The 24,212-nt window shown below is 33.5% G+C and overlaps 1 long non-coding RNA gene and 2 other non-coding genes across 3 annotated transcripts; all 3 read right to left on the reverse strand.

The window, feature by feature from the left end:
- Positions 1–7,912: 7,912 nt before the first annotated feature.
- On the reverse strand, positions 7,913–9,625 carry LOC103496747 (uncharacterized). The gene is made up of 2 exons (XR_539229.3): positions 9,455–9,625; positions 7,913–8,266 (listed from the first exon to the last, which is right to left on the reverse strand). It is a non-coding gene; the product is annotated as an uncharacterized LOC103496747 (long non-coding RNA).
- Positions 8,707–8,810, reverse strand: LOC127151517 (small nucleolar RNA snoR99). The gene has a single exon (XR_007824566.1). It is a non-coding gene; the product is annotated as a small nucleolar RNA snoR99 (small nucleolar RNA).
- On the reverse strand, positions 8,966–9,090 carry LOC127151646 (small nucleolar RNA SNORD14). Its single transcript, XR_007824692.1, has one exon. It is a non-coding gene; the product is annotated as a small nucleolar RNA SNORD14 (small nucleolar RNA).
- Positions 9,626–24,212: the final 14,587 nt, after the last annotated feature.

A 24,212-nucleotide genomic window follows, 5' to 3' on the forward strand; every position in this document is an offset into this window, starting at 1 on the left:
CTATCTAAATTTAGAGAATCCCTGCACAATGAATCACGATGCACAATAGTATGGAGAATGAAGCATGTCTTCAATATATGTAATTGTTCCTTTCTTCTTACATAAGCCAAAACAATTACAACAAGATATTACAAATATTGTACTTAAGACGAATTGAACGACCAACTCTAATAGGAGAACTAAGTGTCTTTTAAATACGCACAACATAATCGCAATGAGAAACCTTAACTTTCATAGCAATCACACACTAAGTAAAGAAGATGTTGACAAGAGAAACAGAAAAGGAAACTAATGATAGAAAATGTATCTTATAGAACAACATTATGGTAAATTATCGATTTTTCAAAATAATGGTAATGCAATGACATTTCCAACATTTAAAGCCTCAAAACAAATATTGTCAATCTCATAAAACCTAACTTCAAATAAATTTATCATTATAATAACGATAGAGATATAGAGTTATTTTTTTAACAAGATAATAACAGTTTTAGTTCATATACTGTTTTCTAAAACTTTTTTTTTTTTTAAGTTCAGAGATATTTTTGAAACTTTTCAAATAGTCAAATGTATTTTTGAAACAAAACTTTAACAGTTTCCATCCAAAGCTCGGTAAGAGTATTTTTTTTTTTTAACTCTTTTTCGTAAATTTGAGAGTATTTTTGAAACTATTAAAAGTTTAGAATTACTTTTGACAAAAGAAAAAAAAAAACAAAGTTAAGGAACATTTTTTATAATCTACCCTAATTTAAAAGAAGATAAAAAATTTGAAACAAAAATGTTTATTTCATTAGGAGGGTAGCCATTGTAGTTTTGGTTGTGGTTGGAAGGGAGATGGTAATTATTAAACTCAAATAATCAGTCTTTAAAAAAGGATTGGATTAAGTCTAAATAATTCTACACCCAAAGTTGAGTTCAAAATCAACCAATCCAAGTCCATGCCAAAAGTCTCTCGAAAACTTCATCTCGAGCATTTACTCACCCATTGGGTCGTTCATTCATCCCAACGATTCAAAATTCAGAGTCTACCCGAATCCTAAAATTGACAATCTACAAAAAAACTAAAGATTCTAAATTCAGACCATTTAATAATATTGATCACACTAAAAAAATTAAAAAACTTCAACAAATTGGTTGTCTAACAATCAACAGGTTGAAGTTAATCTCCCCTAATTTGAAAACAAGCTTAGTATAAAAGAATGATAAATCAGAGACTTTAACATACTACCGTAAATCAATAAAATCAGCTCCATTTTACGAATTAAATTTCTTTTCGAAATCTAGTTTGAACAAATCAACACATAATGTAGGTGGAACAATTTTTACCTCTCACCTCTCTTTCTCTCCGAGAAGTTAGAGTGTCCAAAGAAGTTTCTTAAAAAATTGCTACTTTACGTGAGTCCTACAGAGGCAGTTACCTGTAATCACTTCAAGGGAGTCCAATATGAAAATTAATAATCAAACACATCACAAACACGATCTCGAGGCACATGGAAATTTCTCCTCAAGGTAATATCACCACTGCAAAATATATTGTTCTTGGTAAACATGTTGTTCATCCTTAGTAACCTGATGTTATGTTTATCATGATGACCGACGCATGCCTTAAAAAGGATGAAAAAAATTGACTTAAGTAGGAAACAAGATTAACATGCTTCCTGTTCAATGAAAAATTTGTAAGTAATTATGAAACGTTTTTAACGTTTATGAATTAATTGTTGATCGTTATTTGAGGTTTTAATGTTTATGAATTAATTGTTGATCGTTAACGTTCTTATTAATTTTTTACCGTTCATAATTAAATTCTTAACGTTTCCTTAATGAATTTGATTGTTGGCCGATCCTCCCCACACTATATATAGTTCCCTCATTCTCATTCTCACAACACACGACAAACACTGATCCTTCCCACACTATATATAGTTCCCTCATTCTCATTCTCACAACACACGACAAACAATCTTCTCACAAATTTTCATTCTTTTAAAATTTTCCCGAGCTGTGATTTTTTAGTGTTTTGATTCCAATTAGTTTTTGTGCAAAACTGATTGATGAAAAATGACTGTTTTATCTTGGGGACAACGAGACATTATTCTGTTTGCACGATTCAGAGCAGAGCCGTGAAACGTCTTAAAGAGAGCGTGTTCCGCAACTCAACTGTATACTAATCTTGCTTCTGTTTTGCAGTTTTCATTTCAGTAACGATCTACCTTGCAAATGTTGTTCTGTTCTTTAAGTACCAGATTGCCGGATCTAAAACGAGTTGAAGACCGAAGTGCAAGAACAATTTTAAGACGTTACTTCTTTGTTGTGATGGCCGGACAATTCCAATCTGATTTGATGTCTTCTGATCTCAATCGTCTGTTTCGTTTTGAAGGAGCACACTTCAAAAGGTGGAAACAAAAGATGTTGTTTTTCGTCACGTTAAAGAAAGTGGCTACTACTTGCACTACTGAAAAGTCGAAGATTTCAGAAAAATATCCTACAGAAGAACAACTAAAGAACCTCGCCACCTGAACAGAAACCGACTTCATCTGTAAGAACCTAATTCTTAATGGTCTTACTGATGAACTATATGACTATTACAGTACCATGACTACTAAGAAGTATGGGACGCACTGCAAAAGAAGTACGATACTGAGGAAGCGAGATCGAAGAAGTACGCTGTCAGCCGATACCTAAGATATCAAATGACTGATGACAAATCCGTGGAGGCACAATCACATGAAGTCCAGAAAATAGCCCACGAAATTATCAGTGAAAGTATGCCACTCAATGATCAATTTCAAGTTGCTGTTATTATTGATAAATTACCTCTACTGTGGAAGGATTTCAAGAACACTCTAAGGCACAAAACCAAGGAGTTCTCACTGGAAAGTCTAATCACGAGGCTAAGGATAGAGGAGGAAAAAAGGAAGCATGATAAAAAAAAAAAAAGGTGAATCCTATCCCAGAAAGAAGCCTACTGCAGTTCTGAAACCGGACCTGAAGTCGAAAGAAAACAAGATGAAACGAGGATCCAACAAACAGAACAACCCCCATTCCAAAAGTACGGTACAAATTGTTTGTTATAATTGTAATAAGCCTGGTCATTTAGCTAGAAATTGTAGAAACATGAGTCGTTCTGCTGCACAGGCGAACCTGATAGAAGATGAATTAGTAGCTATGATTTTCGAAGTTAATGTAATTGAGGGGTTTGAAGGTTGGTTTCTAGACATCAGTGCATCCCGCCAAGTCTACCACGACCTTAGTCTTTTGAAAATATAATGAGGTTAAGGATAAGAATATCCTTCTAAGAGATCATCACATAACCAAGGTGCCCGACATTGGAGAAGTAGAATTGAAATTCACATCAGGCAAGACGCTTGTGCTGAAGGAAGTTCTGCATACTCTAGAAATTTGAAGAATTTGGTCTCCTTAACATGGTTGGATTCACACAAACCATAGGATCAGACTTGTTTACCTTAACTAAAAACAATGTTTTTTGTGAGGAAGGGTTACACTACTGATGACATGTTCAAATTGAATCTGGAAATTAATAAGATTGCATCTTCTGCTTAGATGTTTTCTTCTTTTAATGTTTGGCATACTAGACTTTGTCATGTTAATAAAAGGTTAATTAGCAACATGAGTAGGTTAAATCTTATACCTAAGTTATCTCTGCATGATTTTGAGAAATGTGCATGTTGTAGTCAAGCTAAGATAACTAAAACCTCGCATAAGTATGTAACTAGAGTAACAGAGCCTTTAGAATTAATTCATTCTAACTTATGTGCATTTGATGGAACTTTAACTAGAAACAGTAAAAGGTATATAATTACCTTTATAGATGACTGTTCTGATTACACTTTTATCTATTTGCTTAAAAATAAAAGTGATGTCTTTGACATGTTCAAAGTTTTTATAACTGAAATAGAAAATCAGTTTAACAAAAGAGTTAAGAGACTTTGTAGTGATAGAGGAAATGAAAATGATTCAGTTGCCTTCAATGAGTTTTATAACTCAAAAGGAATAATACATGAAACTACTGCACCTTACTCTCCTGAAATGAATGGAAAAGCAGAAAGAAAGAATAGAACTTTAATTGAGTTAGTAGTTGCTATCTTACTTGAGTTAGGAGCAGCACCATCTTGGTAGGGTGAAATGATTAAGACTGTTAATTATGTCCTTAATAGGATTCCTAAATCACATAGTAAAAATTCACCATACGAAGTTCTTAAACATAAAACACCAAACTTGTCTTATCTTAGAACTTGTGGTTGTCTAGCTTATGTTAGAATACCTGATCCAAAAAAAAGAAAATTAGCAAGTAGAGCGTATGAATGTGTCTTCATAGGATACATTGAAAATAGTAAAGCCTATAGGTTCTATGACTTAGAAAACAAAGTAATCATAGAATCGAATGATGTAGGTTTTTTCGAGGATAGATTTCCTTTTAAATCTAGAAATAGTGGAGGCCTAAATAGTCAAACTAGTGGGTCTCAAGTTCCAGTAGTCTACCTTCAGTTAGGATCCAAACGCAAGACAAGACAGTAGATCCTAAACCTAGAAGAAGCAAGAGAGCTAGAACAGTAAAAGACTTTGGAGAAGACTTCGAAATGTACAACGTAGAAGATCCGAAAGATCTAACAGAAGCCTTATCCTCAGTAGATACCAATTTATGGCAAGAAGCTATCAATGATGAAATGGACTCTCTTGAATCCAATAGAACTTGGCACCTAGTTGACTTACCCCCTCGATGTAAAGCTATAGGCTACAAATGGTTTTTAAGGAAGAAACTCAAACTTGATGGATTAGTAGACAAGTATAAGGCTAGATTAGTAGCAAAAGGATTTAGGCAGAGGGAGAACATAGATTTCTTTGATACTTTTTTCTCGGTCACTAGAAGCACCTCTATCAGAGTGTTGATATCTATAGCTGCCCTGAACAATCTCTTAATCCATCAGATGAATGTCAAAACTGCTTTCCTAAATGGTGATTTAGAAGAAGAGATTTATATGGAACAACCTGAAGGTTTCATAGTTCACGGCCAAGAAACCAAAGTTTATAAACTAGATAAATCCCTCTATGGCCTAAAACAAGCTCCCAAGCAATGACACAAAAAGTTTGACAACTTATTCATGTCAAAAGGATTCAAAGTAAATGAAAGTGACAAATGTATCTACTATAAGATTGAAGGTAGGCTATGTATTATCATATGCCTATACGTAGATGACATGTTAATCTTTGGATCAAACTTGCATGTCATAAATGATGTAAAATCTATGTTGAATGCAAACTTTGACATGAAATACCTAGGTGAAGCTGATGTAATCTTAGGCATCAAAATTACAAGAACTGAAAATGGAATTTTCTTAGATCAATCTCATTACATAGAAAAGATTCTAAAGAAGTACAACTACTTCGAAAGTAAACCAACTTGTACACCTTATGACTCTAGTGAGAAATTATTCAAAAACATTGGTGACAGTGTTAACCAATCCGGGTACGCTAGTATCATAAGCGGTTTGAGGTATGTTGCTGATTGCACTAGACCAGACATAACTTACGTCGTAGGATTACTATGTAGGTTTACTAGCAGATCCAGTCTAGAACACTGGAATACAATAGAGTGAGTAATGAGATACCTTAAGAAAACTCAAAACCTAGGATTACATTATAATAAGTTTCCAATTGTACTTGAAGGTTACAGCGATGCTGATTAGAACTCCCTTTCAGGTGACTCAAAGGCTACAAGTGGCTATGTTTTTAATATAGTAGAAGGAGTTGTTGCTTGAAAATTCAAGAAACTGACAATCTTAGCCCAGTCAACGATGGAGTCAGAGATGATAGCATTAGCTACTGCTAGTGAAGAAGCAAGTTGGCTTCGAAGCTTGCTATTAGAGATTCCCACATGGAAAAGACCGATACCAGCCATATTAATCCATTGTGATAGTGCAGCTATCGCAAAAAATTCAGAACCATTATTATAACAGTAAGAGACGACAAATACGTCGTAAGCACAGCACCATTAGAGAATTGCTCACTACTGATACAGTGATAATGGATTATGTATGGTTTGACGGTAACTTGGCTGATCCTTTGACCAAAAGACTCGCTAGAGAAAAGGTTTTTAAAACCTCAAAAAGAATGGGACTCAAGCCTATTAAAACTTGAATTACTGTGAGGTAAACGCAACTTGAAAGACTGGAGATCCCAAGAAACAAGTTCAATGGGTAATAATTGATTACAAGTAATATGACGAGAATCATGCTAAATAATTAGAAGTTCCATTCTTATGATTTAGTGATTAACATGACGTCCTAAAGCGTATGATGAGGCTGAACTTTGTTGTTAATGAAATCTATACTTGAAATCAAGTAGGGTACCTAGCTACATGAGTACTCTTGATAGATTTACTTAAGCACAGCACTATAGAGACAAACACTGCTCGATGAAAATGTTTTTAAAAATTTTCAAGTGGGGAATAATAGTAAACAAATTTTCAAGTGGGGGATTATTGGATGAAAAATTTGTAAGAAATTATGAAATATTTTGAATGTTTATGAATTAATTATTGACCGTTATTTGAGGTTTTAACGTTTATGAATTAATTATCGACCGTTATTTGACCGTTAATGTTTTATTAATTTTTTACCGTTCATAATTAAATTCTTAACGTTTCATGATTAAATTTTAACTTTTTTTAATGAATTTGACCGTTGACCGATCCTCCCCACACTATATATAGTTTCCTCATTCTCATTCTGACAACACACAACAAACAATCTTCTCACAAATTCTCATTCTCTTAAAAGTTTTTCGAGCTGTGATTTTTGAATGTTTTGATTCCAACTAGTTTTGTGCAAAATTGATTGACGAAAAAATGTTGTTTTATCCTCATTATTCTGTTTGCACAATTCAGAGCAAAGTCGCGAAACATGCTCTCTTTAAGACGTTTCGCGACTTAGTCGTATACTAATCTTGCTTCTGTTCTGCAATTTTCATTTCAGTAACGATCTACCTTGCAGTTGTTGTTCTGTTCTTTAAGTACCTGATTGTCGGATCTAAAACGAGTTGAAGAGCGAAGTGCAACAACACTTCCAAGTACCATCAAGGAAAGAGAGATTGTTTTTCTCAAGAATTAGATTGAAAGTTCGAGATTTTTAGACATATTCCAAAATTTATCCCAAATATTTTACAAAAATATTTGATTAAAATTCAAGTTGTCTAGAATGATCCCAAGCCACATTTACACATTAGTAATAGCAAATTAGTTTAATCATGGTGGGTGACATTTGTGTGTTAATCATAATGGGTATCAATCGCATAAGGAATTATATTTCTTTGAGCTTGCTTACAAGGGAGTGTGCAACCATAATTTGGTTTCCATTGAGGCCATTTGCATTTCAATTGGTAATGACATGGATGTTAATATGATTACTATAATATCCTCGATATATAACTTTAAAAAATGGCAAACTTTTCAGTGTGTGATTGTTTTGGACATTTAAGCATCTTTCTCTTGCGATTAATTGCTCCAATTTCCTTCATTAATATTTGGTAAGTTTAGAATTTGTGTTTCTAATAATCTTTTCAAAGGTCATTTCGGGCCCGTGTGGTAATGTTTCTGTTCTCTGTTTCTTATTTTTTGTTTTCTGTTTCTTTTTTTTTAGAACAAGAAACAAGAATGTGTTTGATAATGGTTTATGTTTCTTATTTCTTAAAAAAAATAGAAATAGAAACGTGTTTGATAACTTTTTCTCGTTTCCTTTTTTCTCAATAATGTTCTATGTTAAACATATGTGGACTCACATTTGATTTGTAATATCATCTCTCACTCGAGTCATTTGTTTGAACTCATTTTTTGTTTTCTTTTCTTTATCATCAAGAAGGAAAAGAGAGAATCCATATGGATCTAAGAAAGATAGAGTTGTCTTAAAGCACAAACACATTGTCTTATTTTCTAAAGTAAATGCAGTAACAACATTTTGCTGGTAACACTAATTCTTCCAATCACAAAACAAACGTTTGTTGTACAGTATGGTGAAGAGGATAAAATGTTAGTTTTAGCCACTGGTTTCACTTCAAACTCATTCCTCGAATCTCTTCCTTCTTTGCTTGTGCTTTAACCTTTTGTCGTTCGTAACAGAACAGAAATTGCAAACTTCTCCCAATCCAACTACTCTAACAAAATTGGTGAATTTACATTCCCTGCTGCTTTCTGTCCATTTCTTACTCCATTTCTACTTCCCTTTCCTTCAAATCCAATATCCCCTTTACTTTCCTAAATACAGAAAAAATGGCCAAGTCATTAGCTTAATGCCTTCTTCAATGATTCATAGAATCTACAAATAACTTTTATCTATGGCACTTCTAATTGAAAACTCAAAGATACAAATGAAGGTAATATCCTACCCTTTATTTGAGTGAATAATATCACACCAAATAAAAAAGAACACAACTCTATAGTTGATACCAAAGCTAACAATAATGGAAAAATCAGGGATTATGGAGAATTCAAGCATTTTAAATCCAAAGAAAAAGCTCCACAAACAAGAAACAACCATAAATGTTTTTTTGGTGGATGTTCTTTTGATAATGCTTTTCTTAGAAACAAGCCTTAAGAATTTCCTTCATCAACACATTAACAAAAAAAAAAAAAAAAACCAAACTTAGGGTAAAAGTCATACAAATCAAGTATGTATAATTGAATAACGAAAGTGAAGATCTTCCATCCAACAAGGATCAACAAGACATAAAAGAAAGAGCGCTGACAAAGTGAAAAGAATGGATATGAATATGTGGGACTTTGTTCATTCCTAAAGCACTCAAAACATTACTCAAGAGGTAGATACAAAATCCCAACTAGTGAATTTCAGAGGAAATTTTAAAACCCAAATCCAAGATTCATAGAAAACAGAAAATTTCATATCCAGGCATTTAGATTAAATAGACAAAAACTAGAATGCATATTGTTCGTTAAAGTCTCAGACATCAAAGAAAGTCTAAAAACAACAGAAGCTCTTAAGCCCAACAAAGGCAAAAGCTCTCAGGCGGCCACTGCGAATCTTTTGAGAAACAAGCCTTATAAATTCATCCTCACAGACCCATTACCGCATTATCTTTAACACGAAGAGAGATGAATCAAGACTCCATAAATTTTAGAAACAAATGAAAAAAAATCAAGAACAATCACACTAAGGATATTAAATTTTCTAAAACAAACAAATACAATAAAAAAGAAGAATCTAATCGAAAAGAAAGAGGGTCAAGAGATTGCGAGTACTGAAGCAAAAGAGGAACGAAGGGAGGAAGGATGGATTTATAGTTTAAATTAGGATTTCAAGAGATGGAGATTAGCAGACTTAATTCGTTTTAACCTTAATTCAACAGGGAGATCATTGATTCAGAAGAGAGAAATAAAGAGACAGAGCCAGAGAAGAGAGGAATAGAGGAATAAAGAAACACATACATTTGTAACCGACGAAGAGAGAAGACAACCGGTAAAGAGGAAGAGAGAAGATAGAGTCACGAAGAGAGATAACCCACTGAAGAAGAGGAAGAGATCGAGAAGATAAAATCCCAAAAAGAGAGAAGAGGATGTGGAGAGGAGAAGAGAAACGGTAGGAAATAAATTAGGTGAACCAATAGAAACTATTTTGTGTTATTCCACTGTGTTTTTATAAAATGAGAAATATTTCTAATTATTTTGAGAACGACTGGCAACATTACCAAATGCCTTCGTTTCTTAAAAAATTAGAAACAGAAATAAGAAATAGAAAACGAAAACATTATCAAACGGGCCCTTCATTCTTTTAATTGTTTATCTTGCTCTATGGATTCATCATCTTGTCAATATCATCATTTTGCTTAGATTTGATCTTGTACATGATACTCCATATTGGAACAATATAAGTATCAATGTCGTTATCATTGGTATCCATAATTGGTACCCAAAAACATATATATAGTCAATTATAATGGATACAAACACTATAAGAAATTGGAGCATTTCCGACATCGAATGGGACGTAGACGAAGCATACGTCGAGAATGTCCTACTATTTTCGATGCTGCTAAGCAAGTGTTGGTAGAGAAATCCATTTCTAACGTCTATGCTTAGACATCAGGAATAGTTCACCAATTCCCAACGTCAACATTTACAGCATTGGGAAAAGAGATATTATTTTATTTTTTAATGTTTCCCAACGCCATGCAAACAAACGTTAGAAATGTATACATCATCCCCGACGTTTACGTTGGCCGCGTCAGGGAAAAGTAAACAATTAAATAATTATTTACCTTTTCCTAACACCATGTAGGACACGTCGAGGATGGTGTCAACCATTTCTGACCCCATAAGTGAAACGTCGAGAATGGATAGAATTATTCCTGACGTTTCACTTGTGGTGTTAGGAATAGGGGGATATCCCGACATTTTCACCCTATATATTTGAGTTCTGTGTTCACAGAACACAGAACTCAAAATGAAAGGAAAAGAGGAAGAGGCCAAGAGAGAGGGAAAGAGGGAGATCATTGTGCCGTTATCGTCTACCTATTGTCGCCTATCGTATGCCATTGCCACCGGGTTGCTCTGTCACTCTCCGACCTTCCCTCGTCGTCCTATTTGATCGCCGCCGCTCTACACTTAAGTTGTGTTTTTTGTTTTTTTTTTTTTGTTTTAAAGTTAAATAAATATTTGTTTTGAATGAATGTATATTCAAATTGTTGGCATGGATAGAGTTAAAATTGTTAAAATGTATGTTTAAACTTATTGAAATTGTTTGAAGTTTAGGAATGAAATTGTAGGTATAAAATGTATATTGAAATTTGTTATAGGTTTAGGGTTGAAATTGTTGAAATTTATATTTAAATGTATTGAATTTTTTTGAAGTTTAGGACTGAAATTGTATGTATTATTGTAGGTTTATGTTTTAAATTGTTGAAATTTATGTTAGCGTTGGGTTTGTTAGAGTTTTAGGGTTGAATTGTTGTATAGTAGCCTCTAGTTTTAAATCTGTTAGTATGCTTTGTTTGTTAGAATTAAGTTATATTGTAAAGATTGAAGCATGCATTCTGATTGATTCGTTTTGACTATCCTTCAGTCATGGTAGTTTTTAGTAGTTTATAATTTGTTAGACGTGTTAGGTGGCTTGTAAGGTTTGTTGGAAGTGTTGGGTAGCTTGGAAAGATTGAAGTAATATGTGGTTAGATTTTTCTGGCTATTCTATAGTTATGGCAGCCTTTTTAGTTTAAACTTAGCTGTAGTGAAAGTTAGATATTGGGTACTTGTGAGGTGTAGCTTATTCATGGAGTAAGTTTGAGCATTTGAGAGGAGGAATATAAGACTAATCAAACATATTTATATTTTAGGTTTTTAACGATGGATAAGGGTTGGACGAAACTTAGGAATAAGTTTTCGATTGAGCATAGAGAGGGAGTGTCCCAATTTTTAGAGGTTGCAAGGTATCACATCGATGAGTACAGATGAACAAGGTGTCCATGTAAGAGATGTATGAACTCAAATTGGGACTTATTAGAGGGAGTGTTAGCGACATCTATTAATGATTGGAATATCCCCCCTTCTATACAAAATGAGTGTATCATGGAGAGCCAGTAGACTTGCATAGAGGTATAGAAAGATTTGAGAAGGAACTACCTGTTGGAATTAATGTCCTAAAACTCGTAGTTTGTAATCATATTCTTTTTAATAAAGTCGTTATTGAGAAATTGAATACTATATTCTTAAATCCAATAAACATATATCTCAAGACTATTTTTGTGTAAACTTGAACTTTATGTAGAGACATAAACATGGATTAAGTTCGAGTAAATAGTCTAAATAGTCTATAGTATATGATTAAAGGTTGGGCGCTTTATTCAGAGATACTATGGATGCGACCCACTTTGTAAATAATACGAACGATATAATCCTAAATCGTTCATGTAGAGGCATGAAAGAGGGGCATCCTATGTAAAAAGGTTTACATACGACAGAACCATGAAATAGTCACTTTTACGTAATAACGTCGTTTACTGTTTAAAACTGACTATCTCATTTTTTAATGACCTAGGTAACTTAATCTTAATCCTGAGCTAACTGTGAACTCCTGTTCGCACGAGATTATCCTTAGATCTGCATAGGTGAAGGCAACTCATTAGCGTTGGTCCAATAAGTCTCCCATTTCAGGGATAAGATCGGGTGAATAGTTGGGAACATAGGGTGCAAGACAGATTTCACTCCTACACGTTTTAGGGTTAGTAGATATGTTGTTCTCTTAAGAACTGAATCCAAGTCTTGAACATAGGGGCCCCAACCTTTCATTGGCTTGAGAGGGATTCAGTTTACAGGTTGGACCTTAAACCAACCAATGTTCAATAATGGATCAGTGGGACTTAAGGAACAAGATGTAGTCTCAGGGGTAAAAACGGTATTTTGACCCAGGCGAGGTTAGGAAAAACCTGTGAAGGATTAACTTACTAATCATGGTTATATCAGATGGACAGAAATATATCTATAGTGAGGGGAGTGCAGCTATAAGACTTTAGTGGAATGACTCGTCAATTAATGAATTTTGTTTAGCTTGGTCTAAAAGGGTTTAGCCAATTAATCTTGGATCGTTGGAGCCCATGATCTATAGGTCCATCATACAGAATTAACTTAGAACGACATGTTGGAATAATTTGAATTGTTTGAATTAGGTAAAGAGAGAGAAACCGACAAATATATGTGATATAATTGTCAGTTATAGGACTTTATATTCAAATGTGATTTGAATTTTAAGAAAATGAATATGGATTCATGCTCAGAAGGTCGAAATTAGTTAAAATGGACAAAAATGGTAAAATGTCAAAATGTTGACTTTTGGCTTGAAAAATCAAAGTTTGACTTTGACTAAAATGGTCAAATGACTATTTTACCCTTGACTAAAATTAATGGAAATATCCAAAAATCCCACTAAATGGAATGGTGAGCAATTCCACTAAATGTTAGTGGAATACAAAGTGTTGAGAAATTATCCAACTAATTACATACAATTTTGCATATAATTAGGTTATAAATAGTTCTTTTTCAAACTGAAGAAGTATTGTTTTTGGCTAATTTTTTTATCAAAACTTCATTCCATATCTCTCTCTAAATTCCTTCATTCGACGGGTACCACAACCCGGTTCTTAATCCGGAGTATAACGGGTGATCTCTATTGGTGGTTTTGGGTGTGTGATCATGAGAAGATTTGGAGCATTAGGGAGGTTAAAAGGTAAAGAATTTCTTTTAACCTTAATCATTGTAATTAGGGTAGTCTTAAGCATGTGAATTACTAAAGTGTTTAGTTGCATATAGAGTAATTTTTTTCGATCCTGTTTTCGTTGCGTTTGTATAATTTCCAGCACTAGTAGTGACCCTTTTCACGAAAGAACTAGCAATAACCCTTTTTCTAAAGAAAATGAAATTTTGGGTATGCTTCATCAAATACAAGCTTCGATTGAACATAAAGAAGAAATGGAGGAAGGTTTGGAGAATGACATGCCGTTTAATAGTGGGGTAGAATAAGAGACAGTGAACATATTTCAGGAGTTATTAAATAAAGCATGTAGTGAGCTATACCCCAATTGTTCAGAATTTTCATCCCTGAATTTCTTGGTTAAGTTGATGCATGTCAAGGTTCTCAACGGTTGGAGTAACAAGTCTTTTGACATGTTATTAGAGTTGTTAAAAGCAACATTTTCAATGTGTAGTACTACTATCCCTAGTTCATTCTATGAAGCCAAACGAAAATTGAGTGACTTGGGCTTGGGATACGAGATTATTCCATGCATATAAGTACGACTGTATATTTTACTGAAAGGAATTTGGGGATTTGCAATATTGTCTAATTTGTAGTGAGTCTTTGTACAAGGTTACTCCTAACAGAGGGTAACCAAAGTTTCTGGTCCGGTCTATTCATGCGTGTAAGTACGATTATGCAACGTAATGATACACCTTACCATTCACCTACCATTTCAAATCAAAGTTGCTGATTCGGTCTCTTACAGTTGGATATAACCCATTGAAAGAAATCTACGTACATTAAAACAGTTTCTTTAAAACAAAGCACGTCTTGAGGGGTCGATTGCAGAAGCATATGTGATAAATGAATCAGGGATCTTTTGTTCGAGATATTTAAGTAGGATTGAGACTCAATTTAATAGAGATGAACGAAATGATGATAGCATTCTCAATGATGAGGTAATTTTTGGGTCTAAAATGTTTGTGCAAAAAGTACGACTATTAGGGGTATCAAGTTTACGAACCACATCACAGAAAGAGAAACGCTTCTTTCATTGGTACATCCTCAACAATGTAAATGAAATAGCGGACTACCATAAGTATGCGTTTCCAACTTTTATAATTCACTGGTTATTTAAGTCTTTGTTATTATCATCACACAAACTCACGATCATCTACTTAGAAAAACTTGAGGTTGATATGTCGTCAGGGTCAAAGCGCACTGACTTATTTAAAAGACATCAATGAGCATTTCTTGTTGGTTCAGAGGTCAGGTATATAGAGTATATGAAATTTGAGAACCGGATATGCTTATTTTATAATTTTTTATATATTTATTTACATCAATTTCAGGTTCTAGAAATTTGTGAGAGAGAAAACCTTTCTCATGATTTCTTCTCACTTTCGATGGGACCTTCACTTGAGGTTCGCTATTAAAGTGGATGCATTCTCAGTACAATATGATTTCATATCGTATAGCGTGATTCTTGATGCACTACACAAAACAATGGAGTCATGGTGGTCAGTGAAAATAGTGGCAATGAAAGTGCCAACAATAATTTCTACATTATTTTAGATGAAGTCTTGCAAGTTCAATATCTGCTAGGATGATGTGCTTGGCTATTCAAGTGTAGATAGTTTGACATTGACAACAACAAAAGTCATAGGATATACATAGAATTAAACTACAAATCAATGAACACGTCGCATTTTTTGTTTGCTGAGGAACCGATCATTCTTGCAAACTAGGCACATCAAGTCTTTTACCTCGAGGACCCACAAAATGGTACCAATTGAAAAGTTGTTCAAGTGGCCTAAAATAAATGAATACGGGACATGCTTGAGGTGGAGGATATGTTCAATTGGTTCAACTTAATGTATTGGAAACCATTGTCGGGTATCGTCTGGATGAACATATTGAGGATGACACTCTATGCAGGCCTAACGTTGATCCTACAGTGGTGGAAAAACCGATTGTGCATCATGCCACTGACGACTTTATAGACGATGATGATGCACAATGATCACCTCAAAGTGGATTAAGCGACGACAAATAATAATGCCTTCTTCATGTATCCACAACTTTCATTTTTATATATATATTTAATTTGAGATACTCTAAATTGTTTAACGTTTCTTGGTTTTTATATTCACTGGTACTATGTCATTTTTCAGCGGTTTCCATGAGGCAGATATATTCATGGAGTTGAACGATGCATTTAATAACGCATTAGGATCATCCTTGGTGGGCGACACTTCAAGTTAGTCCCGTATATTTCTCATAAATTTTTTTCATAGATTGCCCTCAACCCACTTGCATTTCGTACAGACATCAACACTCCTGGAACTTGAAGTTGGATAGATACGTACTATAGAATGGGAAGATCTCAATATCAATCACCACAGGAGGGGATAAGTCTATCTCACCACATGCCATTCAGTTTAGCAATACCATCGGTGTGGGTTGATGTACCTCCAGAGTACATCGAGGTTGTCAAGAGCGACCTACGGGTAAGTTTGTAACTTCCCTTACATATATGTTCATATGTAGAAAACTAATTTGTATTTTTTTTTTTTGTAGTAATGGTTCGTGCTTGATTTCACTGATCAAGTACATACTCGATTTGTTGAGCATTAAATGCTCAACACATGGAAAAAGTTCAGCAACGCTGAAGCACATGCCAACCCACCATCCAGATTGATTAATCATGTGGAAGATTGACACTTCCTCTACGATCATTACATAACTTGATAATTTCAGGTGATTCATATCTTCTACTTTTACTTTATGGTATTTCATTTTTTATTGTTTGGTTGTAACATTTTGATTGCATGTATGAGCAATCAAGGATCAACAGGGCTGCTAGAGCGAAGTAGGCTTCAATTACAGTAGCGGGTCCAAGTCGTTCCTACAATGACAACACGAGCTCGCTAAAAAACGAGGCCAATTTGTGAACTGTGTGGAGTTGTTTAGATAAATACACACCAATAGGTGTGGCCAGTTTGTTTCACAGGCACCTGTAGATGCACATGTAAGTTTATGAAAATCTTTACTTGCATTTTCTACTTTTAATTGTCAGTTAATAACGTAAAACTTGTGATGCAAAATCAAATGTTGGAACTCCAATCTCAACCTACCTCAGAAGGTTCTCAGCCACTCTCTAGGGATAAGATATGCGAGATCGTTTTGGATAGGCAACCGGGCTACTCAAAAGGTCTTGAATGGGACCCCTAGCCCAAGTCTCAAAAGGATACTGCTAGAAGTTCTTCCTCTTTATATGAGTAAGAGATACACTCTAAAGAGGTTAGCGGACTAAGAGCTAGCCTTAAAAATGCTAACCAATTAATTGAAGAACAAAGAAGAACGTCAAAGTTGCATGCCCAACAAATGAAAGAAAATGCTCGATAAATAGAAGAAACGAGGAAGATGATTGAGGAGATGTCAAGCATAGAGAGAACCGTGAACACTTGGGTATCTACTTTTTCAACTTTTAATTTGTTTAATTTTGCATCAATGATATATATCTAAATTTACTTTTATAACATTGTAGGTTTGAAATTCATCGAATCTGGTGTTCGCTACAATAATTAGGAGATAAGGTAGTTTTTTTCTCTTTTATGTAATTTGTTTTGAACAATTTAAAGTATTTGTAATTTTTCTTATACATTCGGATTTACTATTTAATTTTATAAATTAGAATCTTTATTTTAATAATTTATTATTAATTTTGTGTTTGATGTATTTCATGATTTATTGAATTTATATAGAATTGAAACTCAAAAGAGTACCTCATTATTAAAATAAATAATTTGAATAAAATATTTTTTTAAAAAATAATATAGTAGTATCTCCCAACGTAGACAGGGCGTCAGAAATAAGTACTTTTCCTGACGCTCTCTCCATGACGTTGGGGCATATATTTGCTTAATGTCGCGTCGGGAGAAACTACTCCTGACGCCATAATGGGATATTGGAAATAAACCATTGCTGACGTCCAACGTCCGTGAGTGACGATGTCGAAAATAGGTCATTCACAATGTTGTTCCGTTTGCGCATCGAAAATTACTCTCCCGACGCACTACGCCCAACGGTCTTTCTGATGGAGCTTGTGACATCGGGAGATGTTTTCCCGACGTTGTTAAGTACAAAACTCGATGCCTTGAAGCGTAAAAAATTTTCCTATTCCTCGTAATGTAATATCAATTTTAAACACCTAAAAATCATATGGATGGTAATTTATCAATGAGATGGATGTCGTGTGAAGGTAAAATTGAGAAATCCTCAACGTTCACATAAAAAGGAGGAACGTGTCTCGTATGATTGTTAATGGTAGTTCAATCAATCACTCTCTAATTTGCAATAGGATTATAGTCTGGTTTTGAAGGACAATCCACTACAAAATATTGATAAACATTAACGATCATAATTAATTGACTCATACTTTTTATATTACCAATAATTGATTACATTTCCAGGTGTATGCAAATGTGACCTCAAATTAAGAAAACGCATTACATTCATATTCACTTTTCATATCAAATTTGAATGAAATTGAAAATCAAAAGATATAACAACTCATATGAAAGCCCTAAGATTTCAAAATTTGGAACTCAATTGGTGTACCCCAATATTAAATTTAAAACTCCCAAATCAATTTGACAACAATCCAAAGGAATGGATTAGATTTGGATTACCCTTTGATCAAAGACCAAGAGATAAGGAGAAGTAGTTCCTCATTTCAAGTTCAAACACTCCACAAGCAAGGTGATCAAAGTCACTCGAATGTTCTTGGCATGCAACCCTGAGTTAGAAATGCAAAAGAGTAGTGATGATAATCTGTCATCTATCAGAGAAATTCCATTGGTAGAAAACCCTAAATCTTCAAAATATAAAAACCTAATGTGATGCATTTTGTTTCCCTGCTTTTAAGCTCATTCTACTACACTAAAAAGAACATAAAAAGTTCATTCTACTCTTACCTAGAAGAAACTAAAACCAAATAAACATATATGGGTTTAATAATAAAAACCCAAAAAATAAGGTACATTTTTGCAAAATAAAATAAATTATGAAGCTCAATTATGGTTCCATCATGTAGTGTCATCATGTAGCGCCAGCTAACTTCAATTATAAATATTTTGATCAATTTTTGCTACTCAAATCTCCTCAATTGAGTTCACTTCCTTTTGAATGTGAGAATTCAATGCCAATTATAGTTTCTTTGGAATGCCATGTAATTTAACTACATCCTTGAAGAATTCATCCATGTATCAAGCACATTATTTAGATCAAAACGAGTTAAGTCAGAAACATTAAAAGTAGCACACTCACCATATTTACCTTTAATATCAATCTAGTAGGCATTGTCATTGATTTTTTTCATCACTTAAAAAGGTCTATCTCCTTTTGAGTTTAACTTTGAATCTTGTTGATGTGGAAATCTTTCCTTCCGAAGGTGAACCCAAACCAAATCTCTCCCTCCTTAAATATCATGGGCTTTCGATGTTGGTTGACCTTTTCCAGTACCTTGGCATTTTGCTTCTCAATTCTTTCTTTAACCTATTAGCTTGAAGATTCACCACATCGTTTGAAGGCAAAGGCAACAAGTCAATAGAGGTTAAAAGGTTAAAACCATACACATCTATAACGATGAACATTGTGTGACATTATGAACACCCCTGTTGTATGCAAATTCAATAAATGGTAGAAAACCCTCCTAAGTTTTGGTATTTTTATCCTAGTTACCATCGTCCTATTGACTACCTCAGTTTGTCCATCAGTCTGAGGATGACACAGGAGTATACTAACTTAGTACCAAGTTTTCCCCAAAGTACTTTCCAAAAATGACTTAAGAATTTTACATCTCTATCACTAACAATACTTCTAGAAACCCCATGGAATTTAACTACATCATTGAAGAACAAGGGGAGGATATGTTTCGTATCATTAGTTGTATTACATGCAATAAAATGAGTCATTTTGCTAAACTTGTCAACTACCACAAAAATGCTATCCTTTTTCCTCTTAGATCGAGGTAAACCCTTATACAAAATCTATTGAAATATCTAACTAAGGCCCATGTAGGAGTTGGTAAAGGCAAATACAGTCCACGTAGTTTAGACTTAGACTTAGCTTCCCTACATGTAGTACATCACTTATACACCTTATGTACATCATGTCTCATTCTAGGCCAATAAAAATGTCCGCTCAACATGTCATATGATTTAATGATCCCAAAATGTTCTATTAAGCCTCTCATGCTTCTCTTTAACTAACAACTCCCGAATAGAACAAGTGGGAATGCAAAACTTATTCTTCCTAGATAGAAACCCATCAAACAACATATAATTGGACACAACACATTTTTTCTTCAGATTTTCAACAATAATACAAAATAAGTGTCTTGTGAATACAATGCTTTAATATGTTCAAATCTAAGTAGCCTAGTGTGAAGGGTGTTTAGCAAGACAAACCTTCTAGGATAGCGCATTTGCAACTACATTTTTCTTACCTTTCTTATACCGTATAACATAAGAAAAAATTTCAATGAACTCCAACCATTTTGCACGTCTCTGATTCAGCTTTTGTTGGCTCTATAAGTTTTGTAAACTCCGATCATCAGAATGGATAACAAACTCTATTGATCACTAGTAATATTGCCAAGTTTGTAGTGCTCTCACTAAGGGATAATGCTCCTTGTCATATGTAGCATAGTTCAAGATAGTTCCATTTATCTTTTCACTGAAGTACATCAACAGTCTTTATTTATGCATTAAAACTTCTCCAATCTTTATTTCACTGACATCACACTCAATTTCAATTGTTAGCTTAAAATTAGGTAAGGTAAGCAAAGACATTTTACACAGCTTATCTTTAAAATTATTGAAAGCACATTTTTATGCTTGTCCCCAATCAAATGTTACATTCCTCTTAATAAGTTCATTAAATGGTGAAGCTATGGAATTAAAATCTCTAATGAACCTCCTATAAAAATCAACTAAGCCATGAAAACTTATAATCTCACTAGCACTCTTAAGTGTAGGCCACTCCCTGATTAATTTAACCTTCTCATAATTAACTTTTACTTGATGTTTAAAAACTACAAAACCTAAGAAGTTTACCTTTTCCAGGGAAAAACAACACTTTTTGAGATTAGCATAAGATATTTCTCTTCTAAGTGCATCTAGAACACACCTAACATGCATAACACGATCCTCTATTGTCTTAGAATATATTAGGATGTTATCAAAATAAACCACAACAAGCTCTCTTGAAAATTCATACAGTATATGGTTCATAAGTCTCATAAAATTACTAGGTGCATTAGTTAAGCCAAAAGACATAACCATCCATTCATTCAAACCATGCTTAGTTTTGAAAGTGGTTTTTCATTTATCTCCAACATCGATCCTAATTTGATGGTATCCAGATAGTCAATTTTTGTAAACAAGCTACAACTGTACAATTCATTTAGCATATCATCCAACCTAGGAATATGATGTCAATACTTAATTGTAATTTTATTAATAGCCCTACAGTCTACACACATTCTCCAAGATCCATTTATTTCTTAGGTACAAGTAAGACATGAACACTTCAAGGACTTAAAAATTTCACGTACATACCTGTGAGCAAGCAACTCTTCAACTTGCCTTTGAATCTCTTTTGTCCCTTTTAGATTGGTTCGGTATGCTGGTCAATTTGGAATCTGAGCACTTGGAATATAATCAATCTTATGCTCGATGTCTCTCAATGGTGGTAACTCTTTAGCTAACTTATCAGGAGAAAACATCCTTGAATTCTTGCAAAAGAGACACAAACATACTAGGTAAAGAGGATTCAAGGACCTCAGTTAGCAAACAAGCTTTTTTATATGTAATTAAGAGTATGATTCTTTTTGAAAATATAGTCCTAACATCACAAACTTAACACTCCAACTTGCTAGTTTTCTTTTTTTTCTCTCTCTCTCTCTAAGTCGTGAGATATACTCTTGCTTTTCTCTCAATCTTTCATTTTTTCTCCAGCTCTATTTTTCATTTCTTAATCCATCATTTTCTCTTCGAACTCTCCTTTTTCTTTTCTCAATTCCTTCGACTCTCCTTCGACTTATTCTCTTTTTTTTTCTTTCTTTCTAACTTTTCTTGATAAATAAGCACCTCTTTGGGGAAAACGGGTACAACCATTGTGTGTGAAAGTGTAACAATTAAGACAACCTTTTTATGAAATTGTCGAGGCCTTCCAAGGAGTATGGTATCTACATGTTTAGGCACCACATCACATAATACTTCATGCTTGTATCTGCCTATGGAAAAAGGAACCTTCACTTGCTTAGTCACCCTAAGTTCTCCACAATCTTAGAGTCGATATAGTTTGTAAGGTCGTGGATGAGGTGTAGTATCCAAGTCTAGTCGTGAGATCAAACTAGAGCTCAACACATTTATAAAACTCTGACTGTCAATCACAACACAATATGGTACAATTTGTACAAGGCAACATGTATGAAAAGGATTCTCTCTCTAACTCTCAAAATCATCCTCCTTCATATGTGTGTACTTAAGGTCCTTTTAGTGACTATGAACAACTGTGAAGTATCTTCCACTTATTTCTCTCCTTCTTCGTCACTCATTGAATTTTTTGTTTCTTCATCATCTTTATTCACATTGGTGTCTATCTCTCATCCTCTAATGATCATTGTTCTTTCATTAGGACATTCTCAACTTATATGACACACTCCTTGATATTTCTAACACTTAAAGTCTCTATTTTTACCTATGACTACCTCCACTTTTGTTTTTGTTTTTATGAGGATTTTGATTTATCTTTAGGTTTATCACTTCCTATCATGACTTTAAGTTTAGAATCTGTGTATTTTTCACCATGTTTCCAAAAAGTAGAATGACAAATTTTTTAGAAGTGTACTTTGATTTGCGCCTTTGAAATTTCTTTTCGACCCTATCTGCAAGATAAGCTAATTTCTCCATATCTTGACAACTCTTGCATTTCGACATGTTTAGCCTCATTAATATTTAATCCATGAAGGAATTTGCCTATAGTGTTCTCTTCATCCTCATCCATATTCAATCTTTTCATCAATATCCCAATCTCCTTGAAATAATCCTCTATACTCTTATTCCCTTGATGTAGCGCCTGAGTCTTTGTGCATAATCTCTCAAGTAATATTTGGACATAAACTCACTCTTCATGAGCTTTCTCAATTCTAGGCATGTCATCACTAGGACCTTCTATTGTTTCCTCCTCTTAAAACACACCTTATTCTACCATGTTTGTGCATACCATTTAAAATGTGTTATAGAGATAGTTACCTTCGTCTCTTTAGGGAGATCATTACCACGAAAGATATGTCTGCCTCATGTTCCCATTGAATAAAAAAAATCTTTAGGATTATACACCATGAAATTTCGAAAATTTAACTTTAATGTTTCCAAAACCTCGATCTCCATGGTGGTTCTCTCTTCTACCCTACGACCGCTTCTCTCTCCTAGGCCCATCTATAATGAGTTAGAGACAAACTCATTTTGTTTTAAGTCTTCTTTCTCCTCAGGATCTCCTCTAACCTATCTCCTTACTTCAAGTTTTTCCCTAGCTTGAAACCTTTATTCTAATCAATTTAACCTCCTATTGATTAAAGTCTCCAAGCATTGCATGACTTCCCTCATTGGGTTCTTCTTGTAACTGCCCTTATGGAGCATCTCCATTGTTCGCCATTGTTGCAAAAAAAAAAAAAAAAAAAAAAAAAAAAAAAAAAAGTAAAAAAGAAAAGTGGATCCCACAAATCACTCCCTCACATGTTTTCCTCGATAGGTGACATTCACTCGTGTTTATACTCAATTTATAACTCTCCCTCACAAATATGATCTCTTTCACTAGGGTGATAGCCAATATTATTTTGCAACCAAGTTCAAAAGAGTAAGCCAACAACAAATCAAGGAAGAATGACTGTAAAGTGTCAAACTCAAGCAAAGAACTAGTTGAATGCAACAAAAATAAAAACTATAAATCAAGAACCTAAAGTTCAAGATTCAACAACTAGACAAGAAACGACAAAATATATATATATATATATATATATATATATATATATATATATATATATATGATATCTAGATTTATGTATCTAATATTCAAAATTCAAGAATTATGCAAAATGAACGAAGAAAGACAAACTACTAGGCAAAATAATAACAAAAAGAAGCAAAAAAAATTAAGAATAAAAACTTACAACACTTAGTTTTACAGAAAATCAAATCCAATTCATCAAATAAATGCACTTTAATAACTATTGATTTTCTTATGAAATTTTTGCAGCTTAAAACCTATGAAAATTTAGAAAGTTAGGTTGGTTGCAAAACTTAAAAATATATATATATATACAAATATATATTTCGGGTTGTGTTAGGTTATAAGATTTAGTAACCCGATCAATCCGATCCAACTTAATATTATTGTTATCATCATCATTATTAATATTATTATACATAAAATGAATTTGATGTAGACTTAAACTTTGCATAGAATGAATTTGGATGTAGATTTGAATTTTACATAAACTAAGGTTTCATGTTTTTGAGGGTAAACAAATGAACTTTATATAGAATGTTTGTTGCTTTATTGATTATAAATATTTAAAAAATTTGATGTAACTATTTAAGTCATTTACGTAAATATTACATTTTGTTCACCGTAAAAATTCATCTTTTAATAGAAAAGGAAAGAAGAAAAAAATAGTCTAAATTGTGAAAAAAAGTCGGTGACCCAACCCAAAAATAATGGGTTGTGTTGGATTGACTCTTGTAAATTGGTCGATTTTCGAGGATCGTGAGTAACTCAATTTTAAAATGAAAAGTTTAGATAAAATATAAGGAATGACATACTTAGTAAAAAAAATAAAAAACGACAAGCAAAAGAATTTTTAAAAAAATGAAGAAGGAAAGAAAGAGAAAA

This window comes from Cucumis melo, chromosome 10, assembly GCF_025177605.1.
Source record: "Cucumis melo cultivar AY chromosome 10, USDA_Cmelo_AY_1.0, whole genome shotgun sequence".
Lineage (NCBI taxonomy): Eukaryota > Viridiplantae > Streptophyta > Magnoliopsida > Cucurbitales > Cucurbitaceae > Cucumis > Cucumis melo.